Consider the following 22,378-nt stretch of genomic DNA (forward strand, 5'->3'; position numbering starts at 1 on the left):
ATATGAGAGAATTAAAGGTTGTCAGGGGCAAGGGAGGAACAGGGAGTGCTTGAGGTGAAGACAGGATTTGCAGGGGGTGAGGGAGGGTTGGTTGTGGAGAATGAAAGAGTCCCCAACTAGAAAGTGGTGATGGTTGCAGAGGATCGTGAAGGTCCTTAATGCTCCAGAAGCGTACCACCTAACATCAATTTTATTGATTAAAAATTTAAGGAAAAAATACACAAATCTGTGACAAACAAAATAGAAATCAAGAAAATAAAATACAGAAAAACTGAATGAAAAGAAGCTCAGGGGAAGCGAATTCAATCTCCACTGGGTAGAAAGTGAGTTGATGGCATCCACGGGTGGCAGAGAGGGATGGAGGATGCAAAGGCAAACCCTCCCCTGGACACGGTGTTTCCAGAAATGGAAATTTGGAAAGGGCTCTGGGTCTCTGTCCAGAGCAGGGGTCGATTCTCCTTGCAGAGGTGGGTCAATCATCGTGGGCATCTGGGTCTTGGGCAGAAGCCAGGGCAGGCTCTCCCTTCAGAGGTGTTCTCTTATCCCCTGACTCAGGTTCTCCTGCCAAAATCCGAGCACGGGCAGGCAGAAGCGAACATGTAGGTGGAGGTGGAGGTTCTCCCCCGGGGATTGGAGCATTGGTGCCTGGGCCTGAGGGTCCTGCTTGCACAGAGATCTGATCTTCCCAGTGTGCTGGCCAATACCCAGTTGGCCTGGTGTCTATGGGAAGGCATGTCTCAGGTCTCGATCTCCTCTCAGTGGATCCCTGAGTCCTGGACAGGTAGCAACCACCTCTGTAGAGACAGGGCTGGGAAGTGGAGCCTGGTTGAACCTGGGGGCTGGTGCTGGAGCTGTGAGAGAAGAAAAGGTTACCCACAGGCCTGCCTTTGCCCTTTGCCTCTCTGGAGACAATTCTACCCTGAGCTGTGGAGACAATTCTCAGTTTAGGAAGTCACAATAGGATGTCGTCCTGCCTGCAGTCCACCAAGCAGAAGGTCTGAGGCCAGCCTTTGCTCCAGGTCCAGCACCAGCTTTGGGGGACTCCTCCTGTGTAGCTCAGGACTCCTTCCCCACACACTCACATGCACCAGCACCTCCTCACCTCTGTGCTCACCGTGCTGGGCTCCTGGTCCTCCTGCTGCCTCAGAGGCAGAGGTTCTCAGGGCTCTGGGTCGGACCCGGGCGTGCTGAGCTCCGTGGCAGCCTGAGACTGGGCCGCCGGGTGTGTCTTGGGTGGTGAAGGGGCAGCAGGCCTTCCCTGCTTCCTCTTCATTCCCAGTTGGGCTGAACCCTCTGTGGGCTCGCTCACCTGGAGGCTGCACTAGGCCTCAAGGGCGGGGGGTGGTGCTCCGACCCCTCCCTCGGGGAGGTGGATGGGGTGTCCCTCTCATCGGCCATATCCAGTGGGAAGCTCTGCAATGACAGTGACCATCAGCCAGCCCTGCTTGGAGTTTTCTGAGCTGGGCCTGGTCAGTATGGCTGTTGCTTCTGCCTACTCAAACTTTGGCTCCCAGAACCAACAGAGACGTGTGTCTGCTCAGATACCTACCCGGGAGAATGGAGACCCACCTGAGGGTGTGAGGTCAGCCTGGGCGGCTGGTGTTGCCTGCCCTGTCCTCATCCCACCCAGCCTGCTTTCCCCTGGGATGTGGATACAACCGGCCCACAGACTTCTGACCCCACATCCGCCTCGGTTTGCTTGAGGCAGACACACCCCAAGAAACCCCCATCCACACACACAGGCAAAGGACCGAGTGTTTCCGGGTGGCATGGGAGAGGTGGCCTGGCCCGGCCTGGGGCTCCCTGTGTTACCTTTCTGTTTCTCTGGGCAAAGGGCCAGAGGCCTCTCGGCGGGGGCCCTGAGCCAGCGTCCACAGGGTTCCCACACACTCTGCCTGTGAGCTCTCCTGAGGCCCCGGCCTCTGGGCAGGGGCAAACAGCAGAACATCTTGGCAGCAAGTGATCTGGCTGGGGCTCCTCTCCACCCTGGAGGCCTGGATACCTGTGTTCCGGGTTCTGTTGTTTTATGTTGCCAGGAAGTGACATCATTTCCTGGGGTTTGTGCTGAGGTCCCTTCCCCAAAGCTCCCCAAGAAATCTCTTGGTTTCTGACTGCTGAACCCACCCCCCCCCCCGAGGCCATGTGCAGGCACAGAGACGCCCACACAGCTCACCCTACATCCTTGGGGAGCCCTGGATGCAGCCAGGGCCTGAGCTCGGAGGACCCCGCTGCTCTCAGACCAGACCCCTTTTTCTCATAAGTGATGTGGCCCTGGACAAGCATATGCCCCTCAGGGTTTCCCCAGTCTCTCCATCTGCAGAGTGTGGATCACTCTCCCATCTGCCTCCTAGGTCTGTCGGCCTATGATCACCTCCGTGCCTTTCAACCTTGGGCTGATATGTCTCGGAGCTTGTGCACTGAGACTTCCAAAAGAAGAATTCAAATAGGGCTGACATACCACCGAATGGGGCAGAACATGGCCTGGATGGGTTCTGGACCTAGGAAAAGGCAGTCGTCTCGCCTTCCTGATATTTCAAGATCCCACCCCGAAACACACACACACACTGTGGGAGATCTTGAGGTAAGATTCAGACCTCTCCCCTCCAATATAGAACAACCTTCGTCACCCTCCTGTTCCACTGAGATTCTGGCTCAAGTGTCCCACCTCAGTCTCTAGGGGAGATCAAGGCTTCCCCTATGATGCCTCCCAGGCTTCTCTCTTTTACTCTCATCCCCTTGGGTCATTTCCCCCCTTGCAGTGTGAATGGGCCTCTCATTGTTTCAAACCTGGAGATTGATTCATGCAAATTCTGTGAAATCTTATCATTTCCTCTCTCCTTTTTCAGTCTCTCTCTCTAGATGTGTCTGTTTCTTATCCTTCCTAAATTCAGTCTATTAATTTTTCCCTCTCTCTCTGTCTCTCTTGTGTATGCATGCCTATGAATATATGTATGCATGTCTATTGTTAGCCTAGGTTTAAGTTTTAGGTTTTAGTTTTCAGTGAGATAAAGGATTGGGATTGGAGTTGCTGTGAGGGGAAGGGATAGGGGTGATGCTCTTGTTTCTGGTTGACTGAGTGATGTGAGTTCTTAGTCTCTTTTTCATATCAACCCCTCCTCATAGACACCACTTGCAAATAGTCTCTCATATTCAGTTTGCTACCTTTTAATTTGTGAATGCTTAGCCTTTTTTGTTGCAAAGCTGTTCAATTGCATAGAAGCCCCTGGTGTTCTTTGGTTTCCTGTTTCCCTTACTTGAAGAGAGCCATTTTTGCTTCCCACACCAAATGTTAAGGAGCCTAAGGCACGTGCTTATTTCAAGGAGTTTCAAACCTCCCTTGTGGCTCATCCGGTAAAGAGTCCACCTGCAAGGCGGGAGACCTGGGTTCGATTCCCGGGTTGGGAAATCCCCTGGAGAAGGGAAAAGCTACCCGCTCCAGTATTCTGGCCTGGAGAATCCAATGGCCTGTATAGTCCATGGGGTTGCAAAAAGTCAGACAAAACTGAGCGACTTTCACTTTCACTCAGAACTTCTAGCTTTGGGTTGACGTGTGTCACTGATTTTGTGGTGCTATGAGAACAAAAGGCAATGTGATTCTTCAGATGCAGCCATCCAGTTTTGCCATGGCCCTTTCTTGAAGAGGCTTTTGTGTTCCCATTTGCAGATTCTCCCCTCCTTTGTAGTAGGTGAATTGACCATAGAAGCTTGGGTTTATTTCTTGGACTCTCAACTCTGTTGTACGGATCTGGATGCGTGTGTATGTTTGTGTGCCCAACACCACACTGTCCAGATGATCCTAGTGTAGCAGTCTAGTTGGCTATCAGGCATCCTGGTAGACCCATATCAGGCCTTCTTTCCTTAGACTGTACAGACAATATAGGCTCCTTTGTGTTTTCATACCCATTTTGGAGTTCCTTGGTTTAGTGCCCTGAGAACATTGCTTGGCAACTTGAGAGGAATAGCACGGACCCTCTGGATTGCCTTCGGGGATGTGACATCATTTTACCAATAGGAATCCTTCCAATCCATGAGCTCAGCTTATTTTCCATCGGATCATGTGGATATCATCTTCTTTCATCCATCTCTTGCAGTTTTCTGAGACCAGGTCCTTCCCTCCTGGGTTAGATGGACTCCTGGGTATTTCCTCCTAGTGTATGTCATTGTCAATGGGGTTGATACTTACCTTCTCATTCTAAGAGTTTGTGGTGAGCATTGGAAATGCAAACGATTTTCCCCCCTTCCCCTCTGTCCATCTCTCTGAGCCACCAGGTAGAACAGGCGTAGTCAGGGTCACCCGGGGCTCAGGGAGTGCAGCTAGACTGTGTTTCTCAGGCCCTCAGTGCTGGGCATCATTCGCTATACTCTCCATGAACCTTCCTTGGTCTGGTGTCCCTTCAGACCTCTCCCTAGTTTTAATAACCTTGCTTGTGTTCTTTGTCTCTTTGGAGACACATCCTTTATCAGCTGTGTGTTTGCAAGTGTTTGTCTGCCAGTGTGTGACGTATCCTTTGCGTTTTTTCGTAAGGTCTTTACCAGAGTGGAGACCTTTGATTTTGCACAGTCCACAGGATTGCCTTTTTGTGCATTGCCTTTCTGTATTGTTTCTGAAGACTCCAAGCTCATGTCTAGCCTCTGCTCGATTTTCTGCTGGATTTGTGAGATGTTTGGCATGGAAAATATGTCTCAGAAAAATTCGAAACGAATTTGGTGTAAGGTGTCAAGTTTCCATCCTCATTCACGTCATCCCCTCTGGTTTTCAATTCATCGCTCCTGAACTCCTTTGGAGACCTTGTGGGAAGTTTGGTTGCCTTTCAGTTTGAATTCCTGCTCTTTAACAGATTCACCCAGTTCTGCCAGCAGGGACACGGTAAAGGGTGAGTGAGGGGCAGCCTGCCCTCCCAGCACTGACCACACTGTGTGGTGAGTGTTGCTCTCCCCTCTGGGAGCCCCAGGCCACAGGCATCCCAGTGAGTAGCCAGCTCTGTTCGCAGCTGAAAGGAGTTAGTCTCTCAGGAGCCTCTGTGAGGTTGCCTTTGGGTCTCCCCGGGTGGGAGTTTACAGTGACAGGACCCATGGCACTGCAAGTGAAGTGAGAACCCATATGACATCCGCCACTGCTCCTAAAGAGATGCACCTGAGGCCCCTTGAAGGTCCTGCACAGAGAGCTCTTTAGTGGACATGCTGGAAACTCTGTTTCCTCGTGGGCTGCCCAGGGCAGGCTCTCAGCAGTCCAGACACAGACCACGGTGATGACCGGCTCTGCTCTCTCCAAAGGGTTTTCATTGGTGTGTATCCTCATCTGAGCAGTCAGGCCATGTGTACTGCCTCTCCTTGCAACTTCTAGGCCAGGGCTCCTAGGCTAGAACTCTCAGGTCTAACTTGTAGAACTAGGCTACACCGGCCAAGTGCATTGCCTGTCCTCGCAACGTCACAGCTCTCTTCTCTTCTTTACTGCACATTGATTTTCAAGAGTGTGTTTGGGCCACAAGGATGTTGGGTCTTTCTCTAGCCTTATCTCATGAAGTTGAGACAACCTCATTGTTTCTGGTTGTTCCTGTGCTCTGTTTTTCCCATTCTCTTTCCTGGCTTCTTTTTGTGACTTTGTTTGTGCCTGAGGAAGAGCTCAGCATTTCTCTTCTGCCTGAGACATCACACAACAGTAATGCCCACCTGGAGATTAGTTGCCAAAAGGGCCTCGTTTTGCAGATGACATCTTGAAATCACCTGCACTGCCGTTTCTGATACACAAAGGCTGCCCTAAAGGAAATAAAGAACAAGTCCCAAGTCTAGTCTTAAAATATGTGGGCTGTCTAATGAAACCACCTTTTCTATGATTTCATTGATAGGCATTAACTGGAGACATCCAGAATATGGGAAGACACTGAGATATGAGAGAATTAAAGGTTGTCAGGGGCAAGGGAGGAACAGGGAGTGCTTGAGGTGAATACAGGATTTGCAGGGGGTGAGGGAGGGTTGGTTGTGGAGAATGAAAGAGTCCCCAACTAGAAAGTGGTGATGGTTGCAGAGGATCGTGAAGGTCCTTAATGCTCCAGAAGCGTACCACCTAACATCAATTTTATTGATTAAAAATTTAAGGAAAAAATACACAAATCTGTGACAAACAAAATAGAAATCAAGAAAATAAAATACAGAAAAACTGAATGAAAAGAAGCTCAGGGGAAGCGAATTCAATCTCCACTGGGTAGAAAGTGAGTTGATGGCATCCACGGGTGGCAGAGAGGGATGGAGGATGCAAAGGCAAACCCTCCCCTGGACACGGTGTTTCCAGAAATGGAAATTTGGAAAGGGCTCTGGGTCTCTGTCCAGAGCAGGGGTCGATTCTCCTTGCAGAGGTGGGTCAATCATCGTGGGCATCTGGGTCTTGGGCAGAAGCCAGGGCAGGCTCTCCCTTCAGAGGTGTTCTCTTATCCCCTGACTCAGGTTCTCCTGCCAAAATCCGAGCACGGGCAGGCAGAAGCGAACATGTAGGTGGAGGTGGAGGTTCTCCCCCGGGGATTGGAGCATTGGTGCCTGGGCCTGAGGGTCCTGCTTGCACAGAGATCTGATCTTCCCAGTGTGCTGGCCAATACCCAGTTGGCCTGGTGTCTATGGGAAGGCATGTCTCAGGTCTCGATCTCCTCTCAGTGGATCCCTGAGTCCTGGACAGGTAGCAACCACCTCTGTAGAGACAGGGCTGGGAAGTGGAGCCTGGTTGAACCTGGGGGCTGGTGCTGGAGCTGTGAGAGAAGAAAAGGTTACCCACAGGCCTGCCTTTGCCCTTTGCCTCTCTGGAGACAATTCTACCCTGAGCTGTGGAGACAATTCTCAGTTTAGGAAGTCACAATAGGATGTCGTCCTGCCTGCAGTCCACCAAGCAGAAGGTCTGAGGCCAGCCTTTGCTCCAGGTCCAGCACCAGCTTTGGGGGACTCCTCCTGTGTAGCTCAGGACTCCTTCCCCACACACTCACATGCACCAGCACCTCCTCACCTCTGTGCTCACCGTGCTGGGCTCCTGGTCCTCCTGCTGCCTCAGAGGCAGAGGTTCTCAGGGCTCTGGGTCGGACCCGGGCGTGCTGAGCTCCGTGGCAGCCTGAGACTGGGCCGCCGGGTGTGTCTTGGGTGGTGAAGGGGCAGCAGGCCTTCCCTGCTTCCTCTTCATTCCCAGTTGGGCTGAACCCTCTGTGGGCTCGCTCACCTGGAGGCTGCACTAGGCCTCAAGGGCGGGGGGTGGTGCTCCGACCCCTCCCTCGGGGAGGTGGATGGGGTGTCCCTCTCATCGGCCATATCCAGTGGGAAGCTCTGCAATGACAGTGACCATCAGCCAGCCCTGCTTGGAGTTTTCTGAGCTGGGCCTGGTCAGTATGGCTGTTGCTTCTGCCTACTCAAACTTTGGCTCCCAGAACCAACAGAGACGTGTGTCTGCTCAGATACCTACCCGGGAGAATGGAGACCCACCTGAGGGTGTGAGGTCAGCCTGGGCGGCTGGTGTTGCCTGCCCTGTCCTCATCCCACCCAGCCTGCTTTCCCCTGGGATGTGGATACAACCGGCCCACAGACTTCTGACCCCACATCCGCCTCGGTTTGCTTGAGGCAGACACACCCCAAGAAACCCCCATCCACACACACAGGCAAAGGACCGAGTGTTTCCGGGTGGCATGGGAGAGGTGGCCTGGCCCGGCCTGGGGCTCCCTGTGTTACCTTTCTGTTTCTCTGGGCAAAGGGCCAGAGGCCTCTCGGCGGGGGCCCTGAGCCAGCGTCCACAGGGTTCCCACACACTCTGCCTGTGAGCTCTCCTGAGGCCCCGGCCTCTGGGCAGGGGCAAACAGCAGAACATCTTGGCAGCAAGTGATCTGGCTGGGGCTCCTCTCCACCCTGGAGGCCTGGATACCTGTGTTCCGGGTTCTGTTGTTTTATGTTGCCAGGAAGTGACATCATTTCCTGGGGTTTGTGCTGAGGTCCCTTCCCCAAAGCTCCCCAAGAAATCTCTTGGTTTCTGACTGCTGAACCCACCCCCCCCCCCGAGGCCATGTGCAGGCACAGAGACGCCCACACAGCTCACCCTACATCCTTGGGGAGCCCTGGATGCAGCCAGGGCCTGAGCTCGGAGGACCCCGCTGCTCTCAGACCAGACCCCTTTTTCTCATAAGTGATGTGGCCCTGGACAAGCATATGCCCCTCAGGGTTTCCCCAGTCTCTCCATCTGCAGAGTGTGGATCACTCTCCCATCTGCCTCCTAGGTCTGTCGGCCTATGATCACCTCCGTGCCTTTCAACCTTGGGCTGATATGTCTCGGAGCTTGTGCACTGAGACTTCCAAAAGAAGAATTCAAATAGGGCTGACATACCACCGAATGGGGCAGAACATGGCCTGGATGGGTTCTGGACCTAGGAAAAGGCAGTCGTCTCGCCTTCCTGATATTTCAAGATCCCACCCCGAAACACACACACACACTGTGGGAGATCTTGAGGTAAGATTCAGACCTCTCCCCTCCAATATAGAACAACCTTCGTCACCCTCCTGTTCCACTGAGATTCTGGCTCAAGTGTCCCACCTCAGTCTCTAGGGGAGATCAAGGCTTCCCCTATGATGCCTCCCAGGCTTCTCTCTTTTACTCTCATCCCCTTGGGTCATTTCCCCCCTTGCAGTGTGAATGGGCCTCTCATTGTTTCAAACCTGGAGATTGATTCATGCAAATTCTGTGAAATCTTATCATTTCCTCTCTCCTTTTTCAGTCTCTCTCTCTAGATGTGTCTGTTTCTTATCCTTCCTAAATTCAGTCTATTAATTTTTCCCTCTCTCTCTGTCTCTCTTGTGTATGCATGCCTATGAATATATGTATGCATGTCTATTGTTAGCCTAGGTTTAAGTTTTAGGTTTTAGTTTTCAGTGAGATAAAGGATTGGGATTGGAGTTGCTGTGAGGGGAAGGGATAGGGGTGATGCTCTTGTTTCTGGTTGACTGAGTGATGTGAGTTCTTAGTCTCTTTTTCATATCAACCCCTCCTCATAGACACCACTTGCAAATAGTCTCTCATATTCAGTTTGCTACCTTTTAATTTGTGAATGCTTAGCCTTTTTTGTTGCAAAGCTGTTCAATTGCATAGAAGCCCCTGGTGTTCTTTGGTTTCCTGTTTCCCTTACTTGAAGAGAGCCATTTTTGCTTCCCACACCAAATGTTAAGGAGCCTAAGGCACGTGCTTATTTCAAGGAGTTTCAAACCTCCCTTGTGGCTCATCCGGTAAAGAGTCCACCTGCAAGGCGGGAGACCTGGGTTCGATTCCCGGGTTGGGAAATCCCCTGGAGAAGGGAAAAGCTACCCGCTCCAGTATTCTGGCCTGGAGAATCCAATGGCCTGTATAGTCCATGGGGTTGCAAAAAGTCAGACAAAACTGAGCGACTTTCACTTTCACTCAGAACTTCTAGCTTTGGGTTGACGTGTGTCACTGATTTTGTGGTGCTATGAGAACAAAAGGCAATGTGATTCTTCAGATGCAGCCATCCAGTTTTGCCATGGCCCTTTCTTGAAGAGGCTTTTGTGTTCCCATTTGCAGATTCTCCCCTCCTTTGTAGTAGGTGAATTGACCATAGAAGCTTGGGTTTATTTCTTGGACTCTCAACTCTGTTGTACGGATCTGGATGCGTGTGTATGTTTGTGTGCCCAACACCACACTGTCCAGATGATCCTAGTGTAGCAGTCTAGTTGGCTATCAGGCATCCTGGTAGACCCATATCAGGCCTTCTTTCCTTAGACTGTACAGACAATATAGGCTCCTTTGTGTTTTCATACCCATTTTGGAGTTCCTTGGTTTAGTGCCCTGAGAACATTGCTTGGCAACTTGAGAGGAATAGCACGGACCCTCTGGATTGCCTTCGGGGATGTGACATCATTTTACCAATAGGAATCCTTCCAATCCATGAGCTCAGCTTATTTTCCATCGGATCATGTGGATATCATCTTCTTTCATCCATCTCTTGCAGTTTTCTGAGACCAGGTCCTTCCCTCCTGGGTTAGATGGACTCCTGGGTATTTCCTCCTAGTGTATGTCATTGTCAATGGGGTTGATACTTACCTTCTCATTCTAAGAGTTTGTGGTGAGCATTGGAAATGCAAACGATTTTCCCCCCTTCCCCTCTGTCCATCTCTCTGAGCCACCAGGTAGAACAGGCGTAGTCAGGGTCACCCGGGGCTCAGGGAGTGCAGCTAGACTGTGTTTCTCAGGCCCTCAGTGCTGGGCATCATTCGCTATACTCTCCATGAACCTTCCTTGGTCTGGTGTCCCTTCAGACCTCTCCCTAGTTTTAATAACCTTGCTTGTGTTCTTTGTCTCTTTGGAGACACATCCTTTATCAGCTGTGTGTTTGCAAGTGTTTGTCTGCCAGTGTGTGACGTATCCTTTGCGTTTTTTCGTAAGGTCTTTACCAGAGTGGAGACCTTTGATTTTGCACAGTCCACAGGATTGCCTTTTTGTGCATTGCCTTTCTGTATTGTTTCTGAAGACTCCAAGCTCATGTCTAGCCTCTGCTCGATTTTCTGCTGGATTTGTGAGATGTTTGGCATGGAAAATATGTCTCAGAAAAATTCGAAACGAATTTGGTGTAAGGTGTCAAGTTTCCATCCTCATTCACGTCATCCCCTCTGGTTTTCAATTCATCGCTCCTGAACTCCTTTGGAGACCTTGTGGGAAGTTTGGTTGCCTTTCAGTTTGAATTCCTGCTCTTTAACAGATTCACCCAGTTCTGCCAGCAGGGACACGGTAAAGGGTGAGTGAGGGGCAGCCTGCCCTCCCAGCACTGACCACACTGTGTGGTGAGTGTTGCTCTCCCCTCTGGGAGCCCCAGGCCACAGGCATCCCAGTGAGTAGCCAGCTCTGTTCGCAGCTGAAAGGAGTTAGTCTCTCAGGAGCCTCTGTGAGGTTGCCTTTGGGTCTCCCCGGGTGGGAGTTTACAGTGACAGGACCCATGGCACTGCAAGTGAAGTGAGAACCCATATGACATCCGCCACTGCTCCTAAAGAGATGCACCTGAGGCCCCTTGAAGGTCCTGCACAGAGAGCTCTTTAGTGGACATGCTGGAAACTCTGTTTCCTCGTGGGCTGCCCAGGGCAGGCTCTCAGCAGTCCAGACACAGACCACGGTGATGACCGGCTCTGCTCTCTCCAAAGGGTTTTCATTGGTGTGTATCCTCATCTGAGCAGTCAGGCCATGTGTACTGCCTCTCCTTGCAACTTCTAGGCCAGGGCTCCTAGGCTAGAACTCTCAGGTCTAACTTGTAGAACTAGGCTACACCGGCCAAGTGCATTGCCTGTCCTCGCAACGTCACAGCTCTCTTCTCTTCTTTACTGCACATTGATTTTCAAGAGTGTGTTTGGGCCACAAGGATGTTGGGTCTTTCTCTAGCCTTATCTCATGAAGTTGAGACAACCTCATTGTTTCTGGTTGTTCCTGTGCTCTGTTTTTCCCATTCTCTTTCCTGGCTTCTTTTTGTGACTTTGTTTGTGCCTGAGGAAGAGCTCAGCATTTCTCTTCTGCCTGAGACATCACACAACAGTAATGCCCACCTGGAGATTAGTTGCCAAAAGGGCCTCGTTTTGCAGATGACATCTTGAAATCACCTGCACTGCCGTTTCTGATACACAAAGGCTGCCCTAAAGGAAATAAAGAACAAGTCCCAAGTCTAGTCTTAAAATATGTGGGCTGTCTAATGAAACCACCTTTTCTATGATTTCATTGATAGGCATTAACTGGAGACATCCAGAATATGGGAAGACACTGAGATATGAGAGAATTAAAGGTTGTCAGGGGCAAGGGAGGAACAGGGAGTGCTTGAGGTGAATACAGGATTTGCAGGGGGTGAGGGAGGGTTGGTTGTGGAGAATGAAAGAGTCCCCAACTAGAAAGTGGTGATGGTTGCAGAGGATCGTGAAGGTCCTTAATGCTCCAGAAGCGTACCACCTAACATCAATTTTATTGATTAAAAATTTAAGGAAAAAATACACAAATCTGTGACAAACAAAATAGAAATCAAGAAAATAAAATACAGAAAAACTGAATGAAAAGAAGCTCAGGGGAAGCGAATTCAATCTCCACTGGGTAGAAAGTGAGTTGATGGCATCCACGGGTGGCAGAGAGGGATGGAGGATGCAAAGGCAAACCCTCCCCTGGACACGGTGTTTCCAGAAATGGAAATTTGGAAAGGGCTCTGGGTCTCTGTCCAGAGCAGGGGTCGATTCTCCTTGCAGAGGTGGGTCAATCATCGTGGGCATCTGGGTCTTGGGCAGAAGCCAGGGCAGGCTCTCCCTTCAGAGGTGTTCTCTTATCCCCTGACTCAGGTTCTCCTGCCAAAATCCGAGCACGGGCAGGCAGAAGCGAACATGTAGGTGGAGGTGGAGGTTCTCCCCCGGGGATTGGAGCATTGGTGCCTGGGCCTGAGGGTCCTGCTTGCACAGAGATCTGATCTTCCCAGTGTGCTGGCCAATACCCAGTTGGCCTGGTGTCTATGGGAAGGCATGTCTCAGGTCTCGATCTCCTCTCAGTGGATCCCTGAGTCCTGGACAGGTAGCAACCACCTCTGTAGAGACAGGGCTGGGAAGTGGAGCCTGGTTGAACCTGGGGGCTGGTGCTGGAGCTGTGAGAGAAGAAAAGGTTACCCACAGGCCTGCCTTTGCCCTTTGCCTCTCTGGAGACAATTCTACCCTGAGCTGTGGAGACAATTCTCAGTTTAGGAAGTCACAATAGGATGTCGTCCTGCCTGCAGTCCACCAAGCAGAAGGTCTGAGGCCAGCCTTTGCTCCAGGTCCAGCACCAGCTTTGGGGGACTCCTCCTGTGTAGCTCAGGACTCCTTCCCCACACACTCACATGCACCAGCACCTCCTCACCTCTGTGCTCACCGTGCTGGGCTCCTGGTCCTCCTGCTGCCTCAGAGGCAGAGGTTCTCAGGGCTCTGGGTCGGACCCGGGCGTGCTGAGCTCCGTGGCAGCCTGAGACTGGGCCGCCGGGTGTGTCTTGGGTGGTGAAGGGGCAGCAGGCCTTCCCTGCTTCCTCTTCATTCCCAGTTGGGCTGAACCCTCTGTGGGCTCGCTCACCTGGAGGCTGCACTAGGCCTCAAGGGCGGGGGGTGGTGCTCCGACCCCTCCCTCGGGGAGGTGGATGGGGTGTCCCTCTCATCGGCCATATCCAGTGGGAAACTCTGCAATGACAGTGACCATCAGCCAGCCCTGCTTGGAGTTTTCTGAGCTGGGCCTGGTCAGTATGGCTGTTGCTTCTGCCTACTCAAACTTTGGCTCCCAGAACCAACAGAGACGTGTGTCTGCTCAGATACCTACCCGGGAGAATGGAGACCCACCTGAGGGTGTGAGGTCAGCCTGGGCGGCTGGTGTTGCCTGCCCTGTCCTCATCCCACCCAGCCTGCTTTCCCCTGGGATGTGGATACAACCGGCCCACAGACTTCTGACCCCACATCCGCCTCGGTTTGCTTGAGGCAGACACACCCCAAGAAACCCCCATCCACACACACAGGCAAAGGACCGAGTGTTTCCGGGTGGCATGGGAGAGGTGGCCTGGCCCGGCCTGGGGCTCCCTGTGTTACCTTTCTGTTTCTCTGGGCAAAGGGCCAGAGGCCTCTCGGCGGGGGCCCTGAGCCAGCGTCCACAGGGTTCCCACACACTCTGCCTGTGAGCTCTCCTGAGGCCCCGGCCTCTGGGCAGGGGCAAACAGCAGAACATCTTGGCAGCAAGTGATCTGGCTGGGGCTCCTCTCCACCCTGGAGGCCTGGATACCTGTGTTCCGGGTTCTGTTGTTTTATGTTGCCAGGAAGTGACATCATTTCCTGGGGTTTGTGCTGAGGTCCCTTCCCCAAAGCGCCCCAAGAAATCTCTTGGTTTCTGACTGCTGAACCCACCCCCCCCCCCGAGGCCATGTGCAGGCACAGAGACGCCCACACAGCTCACCCTACATCCTTGGGGAGCCCTGGATGCAGCCAGGGCCTGAGCTCGGAGGACCCCGCTGCTCTCAGACCAGACCCCTTTTTCTCATAAGTGATGTGGCCCTGGACAAGCATATGCCCCTCAGGGTTTCCCCAGTCTCTCCATCTGCAGAGTGTGGATCACTCTCCCATCTGCCTCCTAGGTCTGTCGGCCTATGATCACCTCCGTGCCTTTCAACCTTGGGCTGATATGTCTCGGAGCTTGTGCACTGAGACTTCCAAAAGAAGAATTCAAATAGGGCTGACATACCACCGAATGGGGCAGAACATGGCCTGGATGGGTTCTGGACCTAGGAAAAGGCAGTCGTCTCGCCTTCCTGATATTTCAAGATCCCACCCCGAAACACACACACACACTGTGGGAGATCTTGAGGTAAGATTCAGACCTCTCCCCTCCAATATAGAACAACCTTCGTCACCCTCCTGTTCCACTGAGATTCTGGCTCAAGTGTCCCACCTCAGTCTCTAGGGGAGATCAAGGCTTCCCCTATGATGCCTCCCAGGCTTCTCTCTTTTACTCTCATCCCCTTGGGTCATTTCCCCCCTTGCAGTGTGAATGGGCCTCTCATTGTTTCAAACCTGGAGATTGATTCATGCAAATTCTGTGAAATCTTATCATTTCCTCTCTCCTTTTTCAGTCTCTCTCTCTAGATGTGTCTGTTTCTTATCCTTCCTAAATTCAGTCTATTAATTTTTCCCTCTCTCTCTGTCTCTCTTGTGTATGCATGCCTATGAATATATGTATGCATGTCTATTGTTAGCCTAGGTTTAAGTTTTAGGTTTTAGTTTTCAGTGAGATAAAGGATTGGGATTGGAGTTGCTGTGAGGGGAAGGGATAGGGGTGATGCTCTTGTTTCTGGTTGACTGAGTGATGTGAGTTCTTAGTCTCTTTTTCATATCAACCCCTCCTCATAGACACCACTTGCAAATAGTCTCTCATATTCAGTTTGCTACCTTTTAATTTGTGAATGCTTAGCCTTTTTTGTTGCAAAGCTGTTCAATTGCATAGAAGCCCCTGGTGTTCTTTGGTTTCCTGTTTCCCTTACTTGAAGAGAGCCATTTTTGCTTCCCACACCAAATGTTAAGGAGCCTAAGGCACGTGCTTATTTCAAGGAGTTTCAAACCTCCCTTGTGGCTCATCCGGTAAAGAGTCCACCTGCAAGGCGGGAGACCTGGGTTCGATTCCCGGGTTGGGAAATCCCCTGGAGAAGGGAAAAGCTACCCGCTCCAGTATTCTGGCCTGGAGAATCCAATGGCCTGTATAGTCCATGGGGTTGCAAAAAGTCAGACAAAACTGAGCGACTTTCACTTTCACTCAGAACTTCTAGCTTTGGGTTGACGTGTGTCACTGATTTTGTGGTGCTATGAGAACAAAAGGCAATGTGATTCTTCAGATGCAGCCATCCAGTTTTGCCATGGCCCTTTCTTGAAGAGGCTTTTGTGTTCCCATTTGCAGATTCTCCCCTCCTTTGTAGTAGGTGAATTGACCATAGAAGCTTGGGTTTATTTCTTGGACTCTCAACTCTGTTGTACGGATCTGGATGCGTGTGTATGTTTGTGTGCCCAACACCACACTGTCCAGATGATCCTAGTGTAGCAGTCTAGTTGGCTATCAGGCATCCTGGTAGACCCATATCAGGCCTTCTTTCCTTAGACTGTACAGACAATATAGGCTCCTTTGTGTTTTCATACCCATTTTGGAGTTCCTTGGTTTAGTGCCCTGAGAACATTGCTTGGCAACTTGAGAGGAATAGCACGGACCCTCTGGATTGCCTTCGGGGATGTGACATCATTTTACCAATAGGAATCCTTCCAATCCATGAGCTCAGCTTATTTTCCATCGGATCATGTGGATATCATCTTCTTTCATCCATCTCTTGCAGTTTTCTGAGACCAGGTCCTTCCCTCCTGGGTTAGATGGACTCCTGGGTATTTCCTCCTAGTGTATGTCATTGTCAATGGGGTTGATACTTACCTTCTCATTCTAAGAGTTTGTGGTGAGCATTGGAAATGCAAACGATTTTCCCCCCTTCCCCTCTGTCCATCTCTCTGAGCCACCAGGTAGAACAGGCGTAGTCAGGGTCACCCGGGGCTCAGGGAGTGCAGCTAGACTGTGTTTCTCAGGCCCTCAGTGCTGGGCATCATTCGCTATACTCTCCATGAACCTTCCTTGGTCTGGTGTCCCTTCAGACCTCTCCCTAGTTTTAATAACCTTGCTTGTGTTCTTTGTCTCTTTGGAGACACATCCTTTATCAGCTGTGTGTTTGCAAGTGTTTGTCTGCCAGTGTGTGACGTATCCTTTGCGTTTTTTCGTAAGGTCTTTACCAGAGTGGAGACCTTTGATTTTGCACAGTCCACAGGATTGCCTTTTTGTGCATTGCCTTTCTGTATTGTTTCTGAAGACTCCAAGCTCATGTCTAGCCTCTGCTCGATTTTCTGCTGGATTTGTGAGATGTTTGGCATGGAAAATATGTCTCAGAAAAATTCGAAACGAATTTGGTGTAAGGTGTCAAGTTTCCATCCTCATTCACGTCATCCCCTCTGGTTTTCAATTCATCGCTCCTGAACTCCTTTGGAGACCTTGTGGGAAGTTTGGTTGCCTTTCAGTTTGAATTCCTGCTCTTTAACAGATTCACCCAGTTCTGCCAGCAGGGACACGGTAAAGGGTGAGTGAGGGGCAGCCTGCCCTCCCAGCACTGACCACACTGTGTGGTGAGTGTTGCTCTCCCCTCTGGGAGCCCCAGGCCACAGGCATCCCAGTGAGTAGCCAGCTCTGTTCGCAGCTGAAAGGAGTTAGTCTCTCAGGAGCCTCTGTGAGGTTGCCTTTGGGTCTCCCCGGGTGGGAGTTTACAGTGACAGGACCCATGGCACTGCAAGTGAAGTGAGAACCCATATGACATCCGCCACTGCTCCTAAAGAGATGCACCTGAGGCCCCTTGAAGGTCCTGCACAGAGAGCTCTTTAGTGGACATGCTGGAAACTCTGTTTCCTCGTGGGCTGCCCAGGGCAGGCTCTCAGCAGTCCAGACACAGACCACGGTGATGACCGGCTCTGCTCTCTCCAAAGGGTTTTCATTGGTGTGTATCCTCATCTGAGCAGTCAGGCCATGTGTACTGCCTCTCCTTGCAACTTCTAGGCCAGGGCTCCTAGGCTAGAACTCTCAGGTCTAACTTGTAGAACTAGGCTACACCGGCCAAGTGCATTGCCTGTCCTCGCAACGTCACAGCTCTCTTCTCTTCTTTACTGCACATTGATTTTCAAGAGTGTGTTTGGGCCACAAGGATGTTGGGTCTTTCTCTAGCCTTATCTCATGAAGTTGAGACAACCTCATTGTTTCTGGTTGTTCCTGTGCTCTGTTTTTCCCATTCTCTTTCCTGGCTTCTTTTTGTGACTTTGTTTGTGCCTGAGGAAGAGCTCAGCATTTCTCTTCTGCCTGAGACATCACACAACAGTAATGCCCACCTGGAGATTAGTTGCCAAAAGGGCCTCGTTTTGCAGATGACATCTTGAAATCACCTGCACTGCCGTTTCTGATACACAAAGGCTGCCCTAAAGGAAATAAAGAACAAGTCCCAAGTCTAGTCTTAAAATATGTGGGCTGTCTAATGAAACCACCTTTTCTATGATTTCATTGATAGGCATTAACTGGAGACATCCAGAATATGGGAAGACACTGAGATATGAGAGAATTAAAGGTTGTCAGGGGCAAGGGAGGAACAGGGAGTGCTTGAGGTGAATACAGGATTTGCAGGGGGTGAGGGAGGGTTGGTTGTGGAGAATGAAAGAGTCCCCAACTAGAAAGTGGTGATGGTTGCAGAGGATCGTGAAGGTCCTTAATGCTCCAGAAGCGTACCACCTAACATCAATTTTATTGATTAAAAATTTAAGGAAAAAATACACAAATCTGTGACAAACAAAATAGAAATCAAGAAAATAAAATACAGAAAAACTGAATGAAAAGAAGCTCAGGGGAAGCGAATTCAATCTCCACTGGGTAGAAAGTGAGTTGATGGCATCCACGGGTGGCAGAGAGGGATGGAGGATGCAAAGGCAAACCCTCCCCTGGACACGGTGTTTCCAGAAATGGAAATTTGGAAAGGGCTCTGGGTCTCTGTCCAGAGCAGGGGTCGATTCTCCTTGCAGAGGTGGGTCAATCATCGTGGGCATCTGGGTCTTGGGCAGAAGCCAGGGCAGGCTCTCCCTTCAGAGGTGTTCTCTTATCCCCTGACTCAGGTTCTCCTGCCAAAATCCGAGCACGGGCAGGCAGAAGCGAACATGTAGGTGGAGGTGGAGGTTCTCCCCCGGGGATTGGAGCATTGGTGCCTGGGCCTGAGGGTCCTGCTTGCACAGAGATCTGATCTTCCCAGTGTGCTGGCCAATACCCAGTTGGCCTGGTGTCTATGGGAAGGCATGTCTCAGGTCTCGATCTCCTCTCAGTGGATCCCTGAGTCCTGGACAGGTAGCAACCACCTCTGTAGAGACAGGGCTGGGAAGTGGAGCCTGGTTGAACCTGGGGGCTGGTGCTGGAGCTGTGAGAGAAGAAAAGGTTACCCACAGGCCTGCCTTTGCCCTTTGCCTCTCTGGAGACAATTCTACCCTGAGCTGTGGAGACAATTCTCAGTTTAGGAAGTCACAATAGGATGTCGTCCTGCCTGCAGTCCACCAAGCAGAAGGTCTGAGGCCAGCCTTTGCTCCAGGTCCAGCACCAGCTTTGGGGGACTCCTCCTGTGTAGCTCAGGACTCCTTCCCCACACACTCACATGCACCAGCACCTCCTCACCTCTGTGCTCACCGTGCTGGGCTCCTGGTCCTCCTGCTGCCTCAGAGGCAGAGGTTCTCAGGGCTCTGGGTCGGACCCGGGCGTGCTGAGCTCCGTGGCAGCCTGAGACTGGGCCGCCGGGTGTGTCTTGGGTGGTGAAGGGGCAGCAGGCCTTCCCTGCTTCCTCTTCATTCCCAGTTGGGCTGAACCCTCTGTGGGCTCGCTCACCTGGAGGCTGCACTAGGCCTCAAGGGCGGGGGGTGGTGCTCCGACCCCTCCCTCGGGGAGGTGGATGGGGTGTCCCTCTCATCGGCCATATCCAGTGGGAAGCTCTGCAATGACAGTGACCATCAGCCAGCCCTGCTTGGAGTTTTCTGAGCTGGGCCTGGTCAGTATGGCTGTTGCTTCTGCCTACTCAAACTTTGGCTCCCAGAACCAACAGAGACGTGTGTCTGCTCAGATACCTACCCGGGAGAATGGAGACCCACCTGAGGGTGTGAGGTCAGCCTGGGCGGCTGGTGTTGCCTGCCCTGTCCTCATCCCACCCAGCCTGCTTTCCCCTGGGATGTGGATACAACCGGCCCACAGACTTCTGACCCCACATCCGCCTCGGTTTGCTTGAGGCAGACACACCCCAAGAAACCCCCATCCACACACACAGGCAAAGGACCGAGTGTTTCCGGGTGGCATGGGAGAGGTGGCCTGGCCCGGCCTGGGGCTCCCTGTGTTACCTTTCTGTTTCTCTGGGCAAAGGGCCAGAGGCCTCTCGGCGGGGGCCCTGAGCCAGCGTCCACAGGGTTCCCACACACTCTGCCTGTGAGCTCTCCTGAGGCCCCGGCCTCTGGGCAGGGGCAAACAGCAGAACATCTTGGCAGCAAGTGATCTGGCTGGGGCTCCTCTCCACCCTGGAGGCCTGGATACCTGTGTTCCGGGTTCTGTTGTTTTATGTTGCCAGGAAGTGACATCATTTCCTGGGGTTTGTGCTGAGGTCCCTTCCCCAAAGCTCCCCAAGAAATCTCTTGGTTTCTGACTGCTGAACCCACCCCCCCCCCCCGAGGCCATGTGCAGGCACAGAGACGCCCACACAGCTCACCCTACATCCTTGGGGAGCCCTGGATGCAGCCAGGGCCTGAGCTCGGAGGACCCCGCTGCTCTCAGACCAGACCCCTTTTTCTCATAAGTGATGTGGCCCTGGACAAGCATATGCCCCTCAGGGTTTCCCCAGTCTCTCCATCTGCAGAGTGTGGATCACTCTCCCATCTGCCTCCTAGGTCTGTCGGCCTATGATCACCTCCGTGCCTTTCAACCTTGGGCTGATATGTCTCGGAGCTTGTGCACTGAGACTTCCAAAAGAAGAATTCAAATAGGGCTGACATACCACCGAATGGGGCAGAACATGGCCTGGATGGGTTCTGGACCTAGGAAAAGGCAGTCGTCTCGCCTTCCTGATATTTCAAGATCCCACCCCGAAACACACACACACACTGTGGGAGATCTTGAGGTAAGATTCAGACCTCTCCCCTCCAATATAGAACAACCTTCGTCACCCTCCTGTTCCACTGAGATTCTGGCTCAAGTGTCCCACCTCAGTCTCTAGGGGAGATCAAGGCTTCCCCTATGATGCCTCCCAGGCTTCTCTCTTTTACTCTCATCCCCTTGGGTCATTTCCCCCCTTGCAGTGTGAATGGGCCTCTCATTGTTTCAAACCTGGAGATTGATTCATGCAAATTCTGTGAAATCTTATCATTTCCTCTCTCCTTTTTCAGTCTCTCTCTCTAGATGTGTCTGTTTCTTATCCTTCCTAAATTCAGTCTATTAATTTTTCCCTCTCTCTCTGTCTCTCTTGTGTATGCATGCCTATGAATATATGTATGCATGTCTATTGTTAGCCTAGGTTTAAGTTTTAGGTTTTAGTTTTCAGTGAGATAAAGGATTGGGATTGGAGTTGCTGTGAGGGGAAGGGATAGGGGTGATGCTCTTGTTTCTGGTTGACTGAGTGATGTGAGTTCTTAGTCTCTTTTTCATATCAACCCCTCCTCATAGACACCACTTGCAAATAGTCTCTCATATTCAGTTTGCTACCTTTTAATTTGTGAATGCTTAGCCTTTTTTGTTGCAAAGCTGTTCAATTGCATAGAAGCCCCTGGTGTTCTTTGGTTTCCTGTTTCCCTTACTTGAAGAGACCCATTTTTGCTTCCCACACCAAATGTTAAGGAGCCTAAGGCACGTGCTTATTTCAAGGAGTTTCAAACCTCCCTTGTGGCTCATCCGGTAAAGAGTCCACCTGCAAGGCGGGAGACCTGGGTTCGATTCCCGGGTTGGGAAATCCCCTGGAGAAGGGAAAAGCTACCCGCTCCAGTATTCTGGCCTGGAGAATCCAATGGCCTGTATAGTCCATGGGGTTGCAAAAAGTCAGACAAAACTGAGCGACTTTCACTTTCACTCAGAACTTCTAGCTTTGGGTTGACGTGTGTCACTGATTTTGTGGTGCTATGAGAACAAAAGGCAATGTGATTCTTCAGATGCAGCCATCCAGTTTTGCCATGGCCCTTTCTTGAAGAGGCTTTTGTGTTCCCATTTGCAGATTCTCCCCTCCTTTGTAGTAGGTGAATTGACCATAGAAGCTTGGGTTTATTTCTTGGACTCTCAACTCTGTTGTACGGATCTGGATGCGTGTGTATGTTTGTGTGCCCAACACCACACTGTCCAGATGATCCTAGTGTAGCAGTCTAGTTGGCTATCAGGCATCCTGGTAGACCCATATCAGGCCTTCTTTCCTTAGACTGTACAGACAATATAGGCTCCTTTGTGTTTTCATACCCATTTTGGAGTTCCTTGGTTTAGTGCCCTGAGAACATTGCTTGGCAACTTGAGAGGAATAGCACGGACCCTCTGGATTGCCTTCGGGGATGTGACATCATTTTACCAATAGGAATCCTTCCAATCCATGAGCTCAGCTTATTTTCCATCGGATCATGTGGATATCATCTTCTTTCATCCATCTCTTGCAGTTTTCTGAGACCAGGTCCTTCCCTCCTGGGTTAGATGGACTCCTGGGTATTTCCTCCTAGTGTATGTCATTGTCAATGGGGTTGATACTTACCTTCTCATTCTAAGAGTTTGTGGTGAGCATTGGAAATGCAAACGATTTTCCCCCCTTCCCCTCTGTCCATCTCTCTGAGCCACCAGGTAGAACAGGCGTAGTCAGGGTCACCCGGGGCTCAGGGAGTGCAGCTAGACTGTGTTTCTCAGGCCCTCAGTGCTGGGCATCATTCGCTATACTCTCCATGAACCTTCCTTGGTCTGGTGTCCCTTCAGACCTCTCCCTAGTTTTAATAACCTTGCTTGTGTTCTTTGTCTCTTTGGAGACACATCCTTTATCAGCTGTGTGTTTGCAAGTGTTTGTCTGCCAGTGTGTGACGTATCCTTTGCGTTTTTTCGTAAGGTCTTTACCAGAGTGGAGACCTTTGATTTTGCACAGTCCACAGGATTGCCTTTTTGTGCATTGCCTTTCTGTATTGTTTCTGAAGACTCCAAGCTCATGTCTAGCCTCTGCTCGATTTTCTGCTGGATTTGTGAGATGTTTGGCATGGAAAATATGTCTCAGAAAAATTCGAAACGAATTTGGTGTAAGGTGTC

Source organism: Giraffa tippelskirchi, chromosome 9 (assembly GCF_054371585.1).
Source record: "Giraffa tippelskirchi isolate mGirTip1 chromosome 9, T2T-mGirTip1v1.2.pri, whole genome shotgun sequence".
Lineage (NCBI taxonomy): Eukaryota > Metazoa > Chordata > Mammalia > Artiodactyla > Giraffidae > Giraffa > Giraffa tippelskirchi.